The following is a 17,293-nucleotide window of genomic DNA, read 5'->3' as shown; positions in this document are numbered from 1 at the left end:
ACAATTAGATGAAGTCATGTAACAGTTTTACAGATAATTTAAATAATCAGACAGCAGTTTTGGCAGTGGATACATCTCCACATGGGAGAAAGGAACTGAAATATATGTGCTCACTGTAAAGTAGGAAGAGGTGGTCAGACAAGCAAAACAACTTTGCAGATAATGTGAAGTGACATTGTTTTGTGTCAATCAGCTCACAGATTTCGCTTCATGTGCCTTAAGCTGTGCAATTTGTATGGTTGTTGAATGAGATTGATTTCTTCACAAGCCCAGTCAATTGACAGTGGAGAGCTTGCCGACACACACCTTCATGAAGACTCTCTTCATTGTCAAGTCGCCTCCTTTGCATACAATAGTAGCACCGACACTAAGAGAAAGGATGAGAAATAGCGTTTATCAAGCGATTGCAGTGTTTGTTTGACTGAGGATCCTTGTGTGCTGAACTGGCCTCTGGAGAAGTGTAGTGCAGTAAAACAGAAGGTTTGTGTCACTCAAGATTGTTACAGAACAGAACAATACAATTACAATACTTTTATGAGAGTAAATATTACTGGTGCATCACAGTTCTTATAATGGTGAAAACAGGAGCACCTTCTCTACATTTTTGACTGAAGTATTTAAATGGAAAGAAATACTATCACTATGCAATTCATAAATGCAATTGACCTCCTCTAAATGTTCTAGTTTGATGAAACAATGTATGGAATTAGGTGACAATATCGGAATTCATTCAAATGCTCAGGATTAATTTTCAGCAACAAAAAAAGTGCTCGGAAATATTTTACAAGAATGAAACCTTACATTCACCTAAATAAACATTCACCATCTACATTAGCAGAGAACAGTAGGACAGAAGGTTAGTGTCACTGGACACTGCATCAGAGAGGCCGATCTCTTCTCCCTCATTATGCAGGCTTACCCACTCATGATGAACTGTCCTCCAGCGATACTCAGCTGCCATCATCGACTCAGACATGACATTCATGTACATATTATACCTTAATATGGCACTGCGTTACAATAATTTGATCAAAACAACTGGTGAAAAAAAAGATAAAGACTTTGTCCAAAAAAGAAGCATTTATACCTTTCCTCTCCTACCAGCCATTACAAGTCACCTAGTTTTTAATTTAGAGCTAGATTAAAGCTCTAGTCTCTTTGGGGGTGTGAGTTGGAATCCCACTGCTGCCAAATAAGAAGCAAAAAACACACATTTGCTGCAGAAGTAACAGGAGAATTTGTGCCATTCAGCCTCATAGCGTGATGTCATTTTCTCAGGCTCATTTTTAGATGCTTGTGATCGAATCTATGATTCTTATGAGTGTGCCCTCCATAAAGGTAGCACAGATATAACGTGCCAAGTTTTCAGAGAATCGCATTAAATACAGGTCAGAAGAAGGCGACAAAGTGTCCGCTAGGCAGTTCAGCTATTTCAACGGTGTTCTCTGTTGTTTAGGTCCAGAATGACACCCGTTACAACCAGGAAACACACAGTGTCAGGCATCAAAAAGACTTCCCAAAACCCTGATCCTCTCCTTGATCCGGTGATGGCATCCAGACATTTCCTGCAACAAAGCCAGGATACGGTCTTCAACAACACGAGTGAAAGGCTAATTCCCAGCTTTTGCAATCCTTTGCAAAGAAGGACCGCATGTGCTCAGTGTTAAATGCGCTGTTCATTATTATTATAAATAATAATAATCTATACATTATATAGTGCCTTTAAAGGTGGCTTTTCAAAGTGCTTTACAGAATGAAACCAATAAAGTTAAAAAATACACAAGATAAGCAGGATGAGAATACACAGTTAGAGGAGACAATAGGTGGTGGTATTAAATACAGTAGGAACGGAGGGGTAAAGAATAGTTCATTAAAGGCTCTTCTAAAGAAGAGGGTTTTGAGTCTGGATTTGAAGGAGTTTAGAGAAGGTGACTCTCTGATATCCTTGGGAATAAAGATCCAGAGCTTTGGTACAAAACAGGAGAAGGCCCTGTCACCCATAGAGTGTAGATGGACTGGGGGACAGATAGGAGACCAGAATTAGAAGAGCGAAGGTTGTGAGGTGGGGAGTAGGGCGATAACCCAGACAGGTACTGTGGTGTCAAGCCATGGAGAGCCTTATAGGTGAGCATGAGGATTTTGAAGTTGACAGGAAGCCAGTGCAAGGAGTCCAGGACAGGAGTAATGTGATCACAGTCCAGTGCTAATTTCTTTCTTGTGGCTGCTGGTTCATTTTCAACTGTGGACTCTTAAGAAGTCCTTTATTTGACTTGATCAACACTGATCCCTAGAGGATTTTGAAAGGTTGAATCAAAATGATACATGACTCTGGTGGGACTCGAACCCACAACCTTTGAATGACTTCATTCTATCAAAGCCTAGAAGTCCAATGCGCTCTCCATTGCGCCACAGAGCCAACCAATGCATCGCTATATAAAACAGCTACAGAAAGCTGTAACTCATGCTTCTCCCGTTGTCTTTAAATTAAGCTCCATAAATATTGACAATGAGTGGCCTGTTGTCTACGAATAGATACCGCTGGGATTCACACCCAGGGTCTCCTGGTTTTTAGTGAGGCGTCTTAACCAGCTAAGCCATGGTGCCAAACCTGCTAAATGTTATCCACAACTTCAACCACCTGTGAGAAACGGGCAACTGCAGTGTTACGCCTGCTGGCTCAACAGATAATCCTTTTCGAAGTTTAAGGAGAGGATTTCTTTGTCAATTCAATTAAACATTTTAGAAATGCTGAACGATTGATGTGTTTCACGCGCAGAAATATTTTATCGTTACGTACTTTTTCTGTGCAGTAAGTTCTCCTTCAACTCCGCCCAACAACAGAGGTCGTTTTTAATACAGGAGTAAAGGCACACTGCACATCAGCAAAACATCCTGTACAGGTTTAGGGAGAGCGACATCAGTGATTGGAAGGTTGGAAGTTTCGGGTCACTTTTTTATTATAGATTCAAGCAGCCCTGAATACCTTTTCAAGAAACATTTCAGAATCCCAGTCACGTCCAGTATGATTGCTACACAGGTCTACAGTATACAATCAGAATACTGTTTGTGCATTATATAAAACACACCGCCCAAAGCATTTCTAAAACAGGAATTACATGTTTCTGAATGGCCCTCCTTTATAAATAAAATAAAAGGTCTGAAGCCTGCTCCAAAGAAGCACTTTATTCAGAGCTGACAAAGATGTGATAGGAAACATCTCGGAAAATGAAGATGCAGTCATTTCCACGCGTCGCACAACAAGAGCTGAACCCACCCGACGTTCTCAAGAGAGTAAGGTGTAAGGAGTGTGGCTGGGTGGTCTAAGTGCTGGGTTTGTGCTCCATTTTCTTCGCTGGGTTAGGTTTGAATCTTGCCACTGCTAAGTGTTGGTGGGTTAAGACCTTCCTTCTATTGCGACGTCAATGGGTAAAAGCTTTGCTTGGCAGTCTGTCGAGAGACTGAACTAGGTGTTTCAAGATAGTCTTTGTCAGCTTAACATCAAGGCATAAAAAAACCTCATTTTGTGTTCCCAACAGCAATGCTCTTTGGTCCCTTCAGCATTATGCAGGGAACAACATCTGCCGTGATCACTTTTGAGTCAGTGTGAATCGTAGTGTGCCGCAATTGTTTTTAAAATTGGTTCTGTAGTGTAAGAAAAACTGGCCGTTCAGGGACGCCAAATATGTAACTGTAGTGGCTCTCTGAAGGCACCAGTTCTGTAGGGTTTGGGCATTTACTGAGACAATTATTTATTGTAGCAGTAAATCACAAAGTTGATTCTTTTGATGGCTTTAGAGTCCAACCATGCGACATAACTCAAACAACGCACACACACAGGTGCTAATACACGAGGATACATTTATTAATACATAGAATATGCATGTAAACCTAACAGATCTTATCGAGAGGGTTATCAGAATACAAAAGATATATATTCAATCAGTTACAAAGTGTTACACATATCAAGAGGACATACGTTCAGTATATCATTCATTAAGACCGTTTCGTAAAGTGAACTTGGTTACAACTTCTACATTAGATACTCAAAACAAGTACATAACTCTTAGGAATTAAATTGATATCAACTGGTTTGGATAACAATGGAATTCTCGAGCTGTAATGCAGTGAAGTTGAATACTCATCCAATTTCTGGGGATTCAGATCTCCTGCGGGCACAAACAAACAGTTGCAGGCTGTTGCTGTCCAATCCGCGCTCTCTGGCTCGGTGCCAGGCTGTGCTGTGCGGCTTGTGACGGTGCACTGCTGATGCTCACTGTTGGCTTTAACTAGCAAAGTTTGTGCACAGGAGAAAAGATGACTGTGGGTCCCAGAAAGTCAGGAAGAGGACCGGTTCGTTCCTGATGAAGAGCTAGTTCTGAATAGTGATTCAGCTGTCCACAGTTCCGACCTGTTCACGAGGCCTGCTGCTGGTTACTCTCTGGCAACCTCCGCTCTAGACTCTTAGAACAAAGGAAAGTTCTGGCACTCGGACACACTGGCCGTTCCGTGGTTGTCCGAGCTGAGTCTCAGGATGGTCAGGAGGCACGCTGCGAGAATGTCCTGCCCTTGGGAGCCTTCTGCTCCTGGGCCGTCCTGCCCTGGAATTCTCCTTTGAATTCCCTTTAGAACAGTCCACAGAATCCTCTCCAGAATCTTACTGAATCTCCCTGAATCTTACTGAATCTCTCAGGCTCTCTGTGTTGCCTGTTTTTACCTGGAGGAACTTCAGCTCGTTGATTGGCTGAAAGTTCCATGGGCATCAGAGTCCCACGTGGGTTACTCGGCCCTACCAGCCCCTGATTGGTTGATCAAGGTGAAATATGAGTCACTTACTCCCGACACTTAGGAATGCAGTCCAGATGTCCAACTGGCACTCCCTAGACAGATAGGCACCAATGGATGACCATTGATCATGATAGCCAGGCTTAGCTAAGTGCATCCCCTTTGGGAGCTGTCCTTATCAGGAACCTTAAATCAGCCTGCATGAATAGTTTCTCTGTGGCTGCACCACAGAGATGAACACAGAAATGGGGCCTCATTTGGGAAGGCTCAGAACACTTAATTCTTTCTTATTAATAAGCCTCGCCGCTACAGTAGGCATGGTGCATTTGTCTGTGAAACTTGAATGCTGTGCTTTTTCACGCAGAATCATCGGCAGGAGCAAAGCTTATTCAATCTTTGCGCACAGCGCTCCATCAGAAATACTTTGTCCAAGTTTTGAAAAGATTGTGGGATTCTCTGCACACGCTCACATCGCGTACCTCAGATAACACCACCATTCGATGGGAAATTGATTCTACTTCTTGCAGTTGTTCCTGTGGTTGTGATAGTTACAAAGTTGCACTTTCCTCCACCTTCTGCTATAGTATTCATTGGGAAAGCTTCATCAATTGGCTCAGAAAGGTCAACTGTGCTTCGGAAAAAATCAGCAGCAGTGTCTTTATTTTGTCGGTGAGTATGGCTGTCTTTTAAAGCACATGAAAAACACGAGTTTGTGGATTTCTCCAAATAGCAACGAATTCAGCTGTGCAGAGCCTTACTGCTTTCAGAGGGTCTTTTACCGACGCTGCTGTAGTAGAGAAGTGACATAATCACAAACGCAACCATTTGTGCTGGCTGTTTAACTAAGTATTAAGCTTTTTTAACTATCACATGATTTTAACTAATTTAACATCATCTCCAGAAGAGCACCTCGCACTGCTCACTGAGCTGATGTATGTGCCCATTTCTCAAAAAATTAAATATCATCTGAACTGATTTTTTTCTACTTTAAATGCTTTCCTACTCTTTTAATATTTCAGTTAAATCTTTTATTTTGAAGTACTTTCCATTGATATTAATCCTAGTCCTGATGAATGATTCTGGGACATGGTGCGTCTTGAATAATGTTCTTATAGGTTTCAGTTTGGAAAAGTGCGCTCTCCAGAAGCTACCGAAACCTCTAATGGTCACACAAAGCTTAATGCAATAGCAACGTTTGGGGTTGAAAAAGAATATAACTTGCTATGAATATGAACACTGTTCCAGGAGGCGTGTAAGGACTATTTTGGCTCAGATCACCAATTTACCTTACATTTCTGATCCATTAATATCGCTATTGAATGCTAAAGGTAGGTCCTGGCAATACTTCTTGAGATCTTCTTTAGAAAAATTAAAAAAATATATATTTCCAGTACTAAACAAAAAGTAAAAAATACTGATTACGTGCAACTGATAAAATCTCTCTTCCAGGGACGTTGTAGCTACATGCAAATTACAATGGAAAACTTTATCAGCTTTAAAAGTTTCTTTTGCATTTATAAGACGATCAGCATGACACTCAAAACATACCTGTATTCAGTAAGCGGTGAGTCTGCTGGCTGAGCAAGTTGCCTCCTCTACACACAATAGCAGCCCTGACGCTAAGATAAATGAAAAGAAATTGCTTTTATTGGGCACTTTTCATATCCGATGAGCTTGACATCTCCCAAGGGCGATGGAGTTTTTTTGCGACACTGCTTTTCCCTTTTTTCTTCTTTCTGTACTCTGATGGAAAAAAAAAGAGAAATCATGTAAGGGAAAAATGTATTTTTTTCATGGAGAAAACGTGCACCAGGAATGTTTTGTTTTGAAGAAGTGATTTAACATGATACATGACCTAATTTACTAGAGTAAATGCTCACACTGCAAGGTCTGCTTTACTACAAGAGAGAAGTAGAGTGAAAGATGTCATAATTGCACTGCGTTGTTGAAGAAAGCATCTTTTTCTTTGAATTCTAAATCAATCAGAATTTCAAAGTGAAACACAAACCCTTTGTCTGTATTAAAGAGATGATATTTTAAAACTGATAAAAATGTAGAAAACACGTTTCTCACTTAGAAATTTAGGATGGGATTATTACTATTACTAGTAATTACTAGTTGCAGTGCTGAACTCACCATGGTGCAATTCAGTTACATGATTGGCCAGTGGTTTCATGGATAACGCGTCTGATTTTGCATCATGAGATTGGAGGTTCGACTTCTACCGGGTTCGTGTGTTTTTAAATCAGGCTACTCAGAAATAGAAGTCCATTATGTGAATGAACCGCACCTGAAAGCAAACGTTGGTCAGGTTTCCTTCTTTCCAGCATGAAATAGCAAATTGTTACAAAAAGCACCAGCTAATGTCCAATAGCATTAGTCATTTTAATTAACATGAATATACTGTAAGGTCTTGGTACATGGGATTGGATTTCATCCACAATTTAAAAAAGGGCAAATTATATTTATAGGCTTCAGACACATTTTAATACAAAAGTGACCTAAAACTCTGTAACTTTCAGGTTAGTTTGAACCTGTAATGAAAAAGGGGCCTGAAACTTCCATTCTGTGATGTAACTGTCTCTAAAGTCGGACGTGATGTTTCACGGATGTGCAGTGTGCCTTTTCTCTTGTCATGTTCAAAATGACTTGCTGTGTAATTTCCTGAATGCGTGTCCTGTACTGCTCTGTTATTTCATTTAGATTATCTATGTGGTGTACAGATAAAACCAAACGGCATGGTCTAATTCCTGGGTTCGGCACCAGCTGAACCTGAACATACATCATCCGATCTCAACATGATTTGAACACACAACCTTTTGATGTGGTATCAGATGCACTACCATCACACCACTCCCCATAAGTGCTTTTAATTCCCCCAAGGAGAAAAATATTTTTTTTTCATTCTCTCCTGTGAGAAGCACCGCTCTTCCAACGAGGGTCTCTTCTTCCCAGACCACAGATTATTTTTCCTGTCTGGCTCTCACACAGAGGGCAGACACACTGTCTCCACTAATGTGTTTACTACATCTATAGATCTGACCCCCTTACAGCCCTGATATTCCTGGACAGGATCCCATATTGAGCAGTATTTCTCGCGTTCTGAACTTACAGTGTGTACACAATGTACTTTATACACAAAGTAAGTGTTTTCGTAACTCTTGGACGTTTTGTCAAAATGTTACTGGCATGCCAAAATCGCCCCCTCAACTGAACAGTCCCACCCCCCTCAGTTTTGGATAAATTGTCAATGGTCAGATAACTAGACTAACCCCGAATTCACAGTTACTACATCAGACTGTTTAATGTGCAGGAGGGCTATCTGTCCAGGAACAGCACGTTACATAGTGTCTATGTTTTGGGGTGTCAACATTATTATGACCTTATTTGCTCAGGTGGACCAATGCCTTGCAGTAGTTTATCCTTATACTTACAATCGTTATATAACTAGGACTGTAGTTATAGAAGTTTCTACTTTCTGTTGGTTTTACAATGATTTCTTAATGATTCAGAACCTCGTTACCGTTGATGTTGTTGCAAAAATGAACACATATGGTTGACGCTCCAGGCAAAAATAATCACGTGAGTTCTGATGAACGTGGAACTGTTCTTCATCACTAAATACCAGATTGCTTGTCGTTATCTTCTAACATGAAATACTAATCAGTGGCATGCTTGCGAGAATTCACTTGGATGGTTGCAATGGCTCCATTTAAACCGAAATATCACTACCCCCCTCAGGATTTCAGACCCCCTACAGATCATTCCCCTGGCGCCAGTCCTGGGTATAATGATGAACATAGCTGCCTTGCAAGCAGTGAATCTGGGTGTGATTCCCACCTGACCCATCAACAAACCTTTTCCAATGAATCTTTGATCAATTTAAAAAAGTCTTGAAGCTGGTAGGCTAGGGAAGAAGCACTGTTTGAGTGCACTGAGGAAAATGTGCTACTGTGCTGTGCTGCTCCAGTAGCGCAATTGGTCAGGTTGTGGTGCTTTTATAGTGGAGTTATACCGAGGTTGTGAGCTCAATCATCACGTGGAGTATGTTCTGTTTTCAGCTGCAGAAACGTGCTGTTGAATTTATGTCGGTTCTTGTGTTACTTTTTCCTCTCGATGGAGCTGTATTAATGCAGGCACACCTGCTTCCATGTCAAGTTATTTTATCGTTGCTTACAAACCAACACACTGCAGACACCTCTGATATTGTCACTGCTTGTGGGCCACGTGTTCCTGCTGTCAGCCTACCATGATCATACACCTATAGAAATATTACTGCTGTAGGACAGGAGCGAAGAAACAAAACGAAAGCACACCAAGTTTAAAAAGGTCAAAATGTGTCAAAGCCCTTCCTCGAGGAGAATGGGGTTCAAACCTACTTGTGCAGAGTATCATGTATTAAGAGGAGATTGCCTTAACCACTAGGCCACCTCCATACACACTTCAGCCCCCTCCGGACATGAGTTGCCTCTTTCCCCATACTCAAGGGTAATTTTCCTCTTCCACCTACAATTTCAACATTTACCTTGTGAGATGTCAAACCACAGAGCCTGTGCTGCGCTTCAGTGTTAGCTGTAGTGGACACCCCATTGAACATAAAAAGCATATTGAACTCCTTGGACATAAGCCATTTCTCGTCACTTGCTCAGCGAGCAGGCTCAGCGCACACTGAATGCAGGTGTCTCAGAGCAATTGAGATGTGTCCAAGTGGCTGTAAAAGGGATATCTGATGCCAGTGCCATGGCTTAGTTCTCCGACGGCAGGCATAGCGGCACGCCGGTTGGAGTATTCTCGGTCGCATTTAATGGCAACGTCATGGCAACGTCAGCTCAAACCACCAAATGGAGACAGGCGTGCCGACAAGCTGACCCTGCTGATGCAGAATTAACACAAGGATGTGAGAATGCTGTGGCTTAGTTGGTTAGAGTGCCTGCCTAGTAAACAGGAGATCCTGGGGTTGAGTCTCAGTGGTGCCTGTCTTGCCACACAGTTTATCATTATGGAAAGCAACATCCTTCTACATTAAATTTAATGGAAGTGTTCATTTAATTTTTGGAACAACTTGTTTTTAAAAAAATCCATACAAATTGCGAAAGATAAAATACTCATCTGTTTTGTCAGTGCAGAGGAATTACTGCCAGCTGGCAAGGAAACAAAAACGATTTTTTTGTCTTTAGCCAAAAACCTGTGAATGTAGAAAAAGGGTGATGTGTGCGTTAGTTTTTATGGCACAGTCAGTCCGCATATCCTTCAGTTAAACATAACGTTGGTAAATCAAAAGTCCCCAGAGACGCATTTCAAATTAATCGGACCTCAACACCGTCTCCCCTAAATGTGATGGGGTTTCTTTGGATGTCCTTAAGCATCCTGATAGTTGCAGAGATTTCAAACTTTTGGCTAAAGTCAAACTACAAGAAGTTAATAGTTGAGCGCCTAAGTCAATATCACTGGGAATGTGACTATGTAAACTTAAATAGTATTCAAAATATTGCAATTTTGTTGTAGTTTAAAAAGATATTTTAGCTGGGGATCCTCAAATGATGAGGGTAGAAAAGAGAACTATTCGACACCATCAGGAGTGCTTAACGTGTGATAAAAGTGTTTTTTAATCACAAAGTGAAAATAGTGAATTTGTCTTTCACTTAGATGTTCATCAAAAGCTCATTAAACAATGAAGGAGAGGCTCGTGTTCCAAATTCACTTCGTGTCTCATTATCTTGCTTAGATTTTTAAAATGTACACTGTTGACTATACACTCTTCCTAACACGATTAAAGAGCCAAGTTTAGTTCAGAGGTAAAGCATCTCATGCATCGTATGAAGCTCTGTTTTCTATCACCAGCGTCTCCACTCTGATTTCTTTTTAAGCGCGATATCTTTTCTGTGATTTCTTTCGTTTGATTGCCCTCATGTGTGAATTTCAGCACAACACATAAACTCGTTTGTCTGTTTTAAAGAGATGCAATTTTTAAAACAGACAAAATGAAAGACTTATTAACTAAATACACATAGAAAACGTGCACCTAATTGAGAAAATTTGGACTGGGGCGATGTATTATTGTAACGGCGCAAGCTCACAGTGGTGCACTTGAGGAATGCGGTACAAGGGCCAGTGGTGCACTGGATAACGCATCTGATTACGGATCAGGAGACTGTAGGATCGTAATGTTCTTAAACCCAGTACCATAACCGTAGTGTGTTCAGTCTTACACAACCTTTCTATCGACTGAATAAGCCTCCTGTTCCATCTCCATCTTCTTCCCACACATTCCGGCTATTTCAGCACCGTTATTGTTGGACCACAGTCACAGATACGTAAGGGACACTATTCTGAAGAACCGTCTTAAATAAATAACGTTGCAAAAGGTAACAATAATGTTTTCTTAACGTAACCTTACATTTGGGCGTACAATACAATTTTCTGTACCCTCAAATAAAACAAAATCTTACTGCTTTCTCCTGAGAAACACAAGTGTAGTGTTAAATCACAATAAATAATACAACAAATATACTAAACTAACACCCAGATGTGACAACACACAGCTATGACAGAACACATTGAAGACTTAAAAGCCCTTTAAATTTTTATTTCCTTAATTTCCATTCTCTTCCCTCCCCAGGATAACTGAAAACTAACTATAATAAAGACTGTATATGCATTACTTGTAATACAGCTACTAATAAAAATATACATGGAACATATACATAATTATTAATAAATAACACTTTTATTAGTAAATACGTGTAATGATAACATTCATTGTGAATATTTGTGGTGTCTGGAAAGCAATTTTAGTTAAATATAATAATAATTTTCAAGCAAGTGGTGCATAAGCTTGTTACTTAATGAGTACATTATTTCCATTACATTCAAGACAGTTCTAATGTGATCGATTGTTCTGCTTAGTCCGCTACTGACTAGCTTAAAACCTATGAAGAGGTGGTTTAAGCTAGACTCCTAATGCAGTAACATCTAACGGGCAGCAGCTGTTATTTTAGGTTTGTTGCAATTGAGAACAGGTTTAGTACAGAGCTGCTGACAAATTTCAGTGGAGTTTATTGTATAAGGGTTTATTGCAATTGACCCATTGTAGCTACCAATCAGCAGCAAGGAAAAACAAACTTCATTTGTGCCTTTTAAAAAAAGGGAAACAGAGTAGTAGTTTATGTGGTAATTTCAGGTACAATGTAAGAACTAAAGTTATCTACTCCCATAGTAATGCGTGGGGTCCTATAAATAGAAAAAAAACAATTTTAACCCGAAAACACAACAAACACAAAACAAGAAGTCTTCCAGGAACCTAGGTAAATCCCTGTAGTAGTCTAACAACTACAAAAAAAAAACAAAACAAATGCAACAACTTCAAAAGAAAAAGAACATTAAAAACAAATCTGGGGAACAACAAAAACACAGAGTCTAATTCGAGAGCTTTTTCAAGTCTTCAGTGCTCCTCTCGTCTCAGTAGACCTCTCTCATATATTTGTGTACAGGTCAGCTGGAGGTACACAGCTGATGGTAATTTAAGTAGGGAGCTGCGTCAGAATGCATGGGCTTCAAAGGAAAAAGTCAAGGTTTATTCCATGCTGAAAAGAGAAGGAAACAATGTTTCAGCTGTGGAGCCTTATTTGATTGTGACTCGAAGTAAACCTTTACTTCTTCGTTTGATGTTAATTTATCTCCATCAGATACCTAATAATATCTAAACTTGACAGTTGCTTTCAGTAGCTAAAGACGCTGCTCCAGGTGAGGCTTGAACTCACAACCTCTGCATAACTTCGCTGTGCACTGCTGTATAAGTACCGCGCGCTGACCGATTGCGCCACTGGAGCTGTGCAGGGGATGTTCCTCATACAGACTGACGCTGCAGAAACACAGGGTGAAAACGGTTTCGGTTGTGGATCCATCTATACATGGGGAACACTGAAATAGCAAGGAGAATACAAGAAAAGAAACTGAAAGAATTGTGCTAACAGCAAAGGGGGACGGAGGGAGGTGGTCGGACAAGTAAATCAGCCTGGTAGATTGTTTGTAGCGACATTTTTGAGTCAATCGGCACACTGATTTCTCTTCATGTGCCTTGAACTGTGCAGTTTGTATTTTCATTGTAGATAGGTTTCTTCAGAAGTCCAGTAAATTGACAATAATGGAGAACTAGCTGACGCACCCCGTCGTGAAGACCCTCTGTAAGGTGATTACACGTTTCATTTTCAAGTCGCCTCCTTTACACTCAATTGCTTCCTCGACACTGAGAGAACATGAGAAATGGCTTCAATTTCAATGTGAAGCGCAGTTCAGGCTCGATGGCTTCACATCTCCAATCAATCAAATAAAATTGCAGTGAAGCGATCTAAATAAGACTCTGAAGTACTGGGAAAGATGATTATTTTGAGCGTGCCTCCCAGGGTCTGCTACGAGGCTGAAGTTGGCTTCTTATTCGCCAGCTTCTTATGCGTGTTTTTCGTTCCACCTTAAATGCTGCTGCTGTGATGTTATGTCGCCTTTCGCCTGTAGATGGCTCTCTTCGATCAGTACTAATCCGGCTGGAAAACTGTAGACATCTTCACTGAAAGGGAATATCCAAATAGCGACTGTCCAAACTATATTTTTGTATGGAATATATTTCAGAAAATCGCAAACCAATTTTAAAAACTCACCATAACACGGACTTACACTGGGAAAAAGTGATTGCACTTTCTGCTTATTTCTACGGCCTCCCCCCCGATTATGAAAATGTCTCACAGTTCTGACACTGATGTGTGAAAGACAATGTAACAGACTATCAAAATCCTGAAGTACAAACAATTTTAATGCACCAGTTTTTTAAATATGACCCTCTGATCTTGGCATGTCAGAATACATCGGGAAAAAGTATGGCAGGAATTGCAATGTCACGCATTGTTGAGAATATCACTGACCTTGCCGATATTTGCAGGGGATACGAATGTTTTGCACATGTTGAACTACAACATGTAAAAATTGAGCTCCTTAGTCAATATCACTGGGAATGTCCAATAATGACGTACATCAGTAGCCTCAAAGAAACTTAGACTCACACATGGAGTTTTATCTTTGTATGGAGATTGGGAGAATTAATTTATACTCTCGTTGCTCATTAGCTAAATTATTTTAAAAATATGACACAGATTTGTTTGAGAAACTTGTAATTGCCTTAAAGAGAGTCTTCTTGAAGATGTGCACCAGCTAGCTCTCCACTGTCAATTGACAGGACTTGAGAAGAAACTGTTCTCATACAACCAACATACAAATTACACATCTTAAGGAACATGAAGAGAAATCCATGTACTAAATAACATAAAACTGTCGCTGCAAATTATCACCAAGCTGTTTTATGTATCTGACCACCTCTTTCCTACTTTGCAGCGAGCACAATTCTTTCTGTTTCTTCATTGCTATTTTACTGTCTCTTTCCCCCATGCGGAGATGGATCCACAGCCGAAACTTTAGGTCGGTTCCTGTTACTCTGTCCGATTGAAAGAGCTGTATGAAAGGCACTCCCATCTCTGCAGGAAAGTTATTGCTGCTCTCAACACAATATACTGCAGCCAAATGTGATAGCGATACTGTCACTGCCTGTGGGCCACGTGTTCCTGCTGTCAGCCTATTATGTCATGTTCATCCACACCCAGAAACATTACTGCTGTAGCACAAGAGTTATAGGTGCAGTTGATAGAGCAAGAATCTCTTAATCTCAGAACTGTGGGTTCAGTCCCCACATTGGGTTCCTCTGTGTCAGTTTGATCCCCCAAATCCTCCTAGCATGACCTGATGGTGTAACAGTGATACCCAGTACCCAGCGTAATTCAGCTTTCTTTCCACTTGATTCAGATTTTGATCTGAAATCATCGGCCGAACAAAAGTTTGTCTAAATCGAGGGAGATCTGCTCTCAATCAAGTATTAAACACTTCAGCATTTACTGTTTGAATACCGCACTTTGTCAAAACACTGCCGCTTCTTAAGCTAATAAGTAACGGTTTTTGAGCATGCATTGTATTATTAATGCTTATATTAAAAAAGCATAAATTCACATAATGGAATTTTGACGGAACAAAGTAGTCCAGCCCCTTTACAACATTACATACCCACTGATTAAAGCTTAAAACTACAGTAGCAGGAGTAATAATAATGGCAAGAACATGTTTGGAGTTCGGCATTTCATTTATTCTGCGGAAACATCGTATCGGAATGAACTGCCTGAGATAAAAGAGTAATTGCAGCTTCAGATCATATTTTCCAGAGCATTGCATTGTTCTGTTCATGCTGACTACACGCTTTAAATTTGTAATTTACTGCAAGCGTTGCTTTTCCAGATTTTTCTGAAATTCCTCGCATTTGACTTGACTTGAACTTTATTGCCATATGTAACCGGTGCTGGTACAATGGAATTCTTACTTACAGAAAGTCTCTCGATTGTAGAACAAGTGTAAAAAAAACAAAACAAAGTGCAAACAGTGCATCAAGACAATGTACAAACAAACAATAGACAATGTGCAAGTAAACATGCAGACAGTTTGAATATAAACAATACAGACGTGTAAACAATGACTGGAGATGTACAATAAATAAATTAAAATGAGGTAGATGGTGATGGTGTAGGTGTGGTCCGAGGGGGATGGCTAAATGTGTTCGCCAGTCTCACTGCTTGTGGATAAAAGCTATTGAAGAATCTAGTGGTAAGTGTCCGTATGCTCTTATATCTCTTGCCTGAGGGCAGTGGGGTGAAGAGCTCATGCCCGGGGTGGTGACTGTCCTCTGTGATGGCCAGAATTCTACCACGGCAGCGGTCCTCATAGAGCTGTTTAATCTTGGTGAGACCGCAGCCGATGATCTTCTGGGCCATATTTACCATTCTCTGCAGTGCCTTTCTTTCTCGCGAAGAGGTGTTGCCATACCACACGGTGATCCCGTTGGTGAGGACGCTCTCGATAGTGCAGCGGTAGAAGTTCACCAACACATGTATTGGCATCCCCCATCGCTTGAGGCACCTCAAGAAATAAAGGAGCTGCTGAGCCTTCTTCATGATAGAGTCAGTGTTCACAGTCCAGGTTAGATCTTTAGAGATGTGAATTCCCAAAAACCTAAAGCTGGTGACTGTTTCCACTTCCGTTCCATCAAAACTGAGTGGGCTGTGAGTGTGTGGCCTGTGTCTCCGAAAGTCCACTATTAGCTCTTTCGTTTTCTTTATGTTCAAGTCCAGGTTATTGCTATGACACCACCGAAGCAGCTGTACAACTTCATCCCTGTAAGTGGACTCGTCATCATCACTGATCAGTCCTATTATAGTGGTGTCATCGGCAAACTTAATGATGTGGTTGTTGCTGTGTCTTGCTGTGCAGTCGTGAGTAAATAGGGAGTACAACCTTGGACTCAGACAGCAGCCTTGTGGGGTTCCAGTGCTCAGGGTGAGTGGTGTTGATGTTTTATTGCCTATCCGCACCACCTGTGGTCTCTCGATAAGAAAGTCCAGCAGCCAGTTGCAGACAGAGTTGCACAGACCTAATCCCCTGAGCTTTGTCACCAGTTGACTGGGTATGATGGAATTGAATGCTGCACTGTAGTCCAAAAACAGCATTCTCACATACGAGTTCTTAGTGTCCAGGTGTTCCAAGGCTGTATGCAGAGCCAGGGAGACAGCATCATCCACTGATCTGTTGCTCTGGTAGGCGAACTGCAGGGGGTCCAGGGACTCTGTGATGGAGGAGTTGATGTGTGACAACACCAGCTTCTCCAGGCATTTTATCACCACAGATGTTAATGCTACTGGGCGGTAATTATTCAGGCATGCCACTTTAGTCTTTTTGGGGGTTGGAACAAAAGTGTTTTTTTTAAAGCAGAGCCAGCACTAAAATATTTCATTCCCGTCGCTGAATACATCGTGGAAACGGTATTTGCAACGGAATGCTGTCACACATGAAACCTTTTTGTTTTTCGGTTCTGAAGTTTGAAAATGAAAATAAAACGGGGGTCACCTCATAGGCTTGAAAGAAGTCCAAGCAGCATAAAAACCCACAAATTCTCACAAATTGTGTTGCATTGTGCTGCACCTTTCTTCTGCTGCTTTTTAAAATCAGCCTTAAACATTTGAATGCATACCTTACTGCTGCTAATCACATTCACGTGTTTACGAAGCTTTTTTCTGTCCGTTATGTTTTTGCTAAGCAGTTTCTCCATTTTCCTCGTACTGTGATTGTGAGTGAGCACAACAACACTGAAACAGTGTAAAGACAGATAAAAAAGTCAGGGTAAAACGCCTGACTGTCGGGAGTGGGATTTGAACCCGTGCCTCTATTTGGAGAGCGAAACACAAAGCTTAAAAGACATGAAGCTGTGAATTTGCTGTTTTAAACTGCTTGGCTATCCTGAAAAATGTGTGCTGATTGTACCAGTCGCATCCGATTTTCCGTTACTTTAGAACGATTGATATGACTGGACGAACACAATTTATGGCGTTTAGCATGACATGGAAAACAGTACCGGAGCATTCGGGTCCGG

The 17,293-nt window shown here is 40.9% G+C and overlaps 2 non-coding genes across 2 annotated transcripts; both read right to left on the bottom strand.

Moving 5' to 3' along the window:
* Nucleotides 1–2,323: 2,323 nt before the first annotated feature.
* On the bottom strand, nt 2,324–2,416 carry trnar-ucu (transfer RNA arginine (anticodon UCU)). Its single transcript has 2 exons — nt 2,380–2,416; nt 2,324–2,359 (listed from the first exon to the last, which is right to left on the bottom strand). It is a non-coding gene; the product is annotated as a tRNA-Arg (tRNA).
* A 10,101-nt stretch (nt 2,417–12,517) lies between these two features.
* Nucleotides 12,518–12,611, bottom strand: trnai-uau (transfer RNA isoleucine (anticodon UAU)). The gene is made up of 2 exons: nt 12,574–12,611; nt 12,518–12,553 (listed from the first exon to the last, which is right to left on the bottom strand). It is a non-coding gene; the product is annotated as a tRNA-Ile (tRNA).
* Nucleotides 12,612–17,293: the final 4,682 nt, after the last annotated feature.

Source organism: Lepisosteus platostomus, chromosome 5, assembly GCF_059453375.1.
Source record: "Lepisosteus platostomus isolate fLepPlt1 chromosome 5, fLepPlt1.hap1, whole genome shotgun sequence".
Taxonomy (NCBI): Eukaryota; Metazoa; Chordata; class Actinopteri; order Semionotiformes; family Lepisosteidae; genus Lepisosteus; species Lepisosteus platostomus.
Note: the sequence above shows the minus strand (reverse complement) of the source record. Positions and strands in the feature narration are given on the sequence as shown.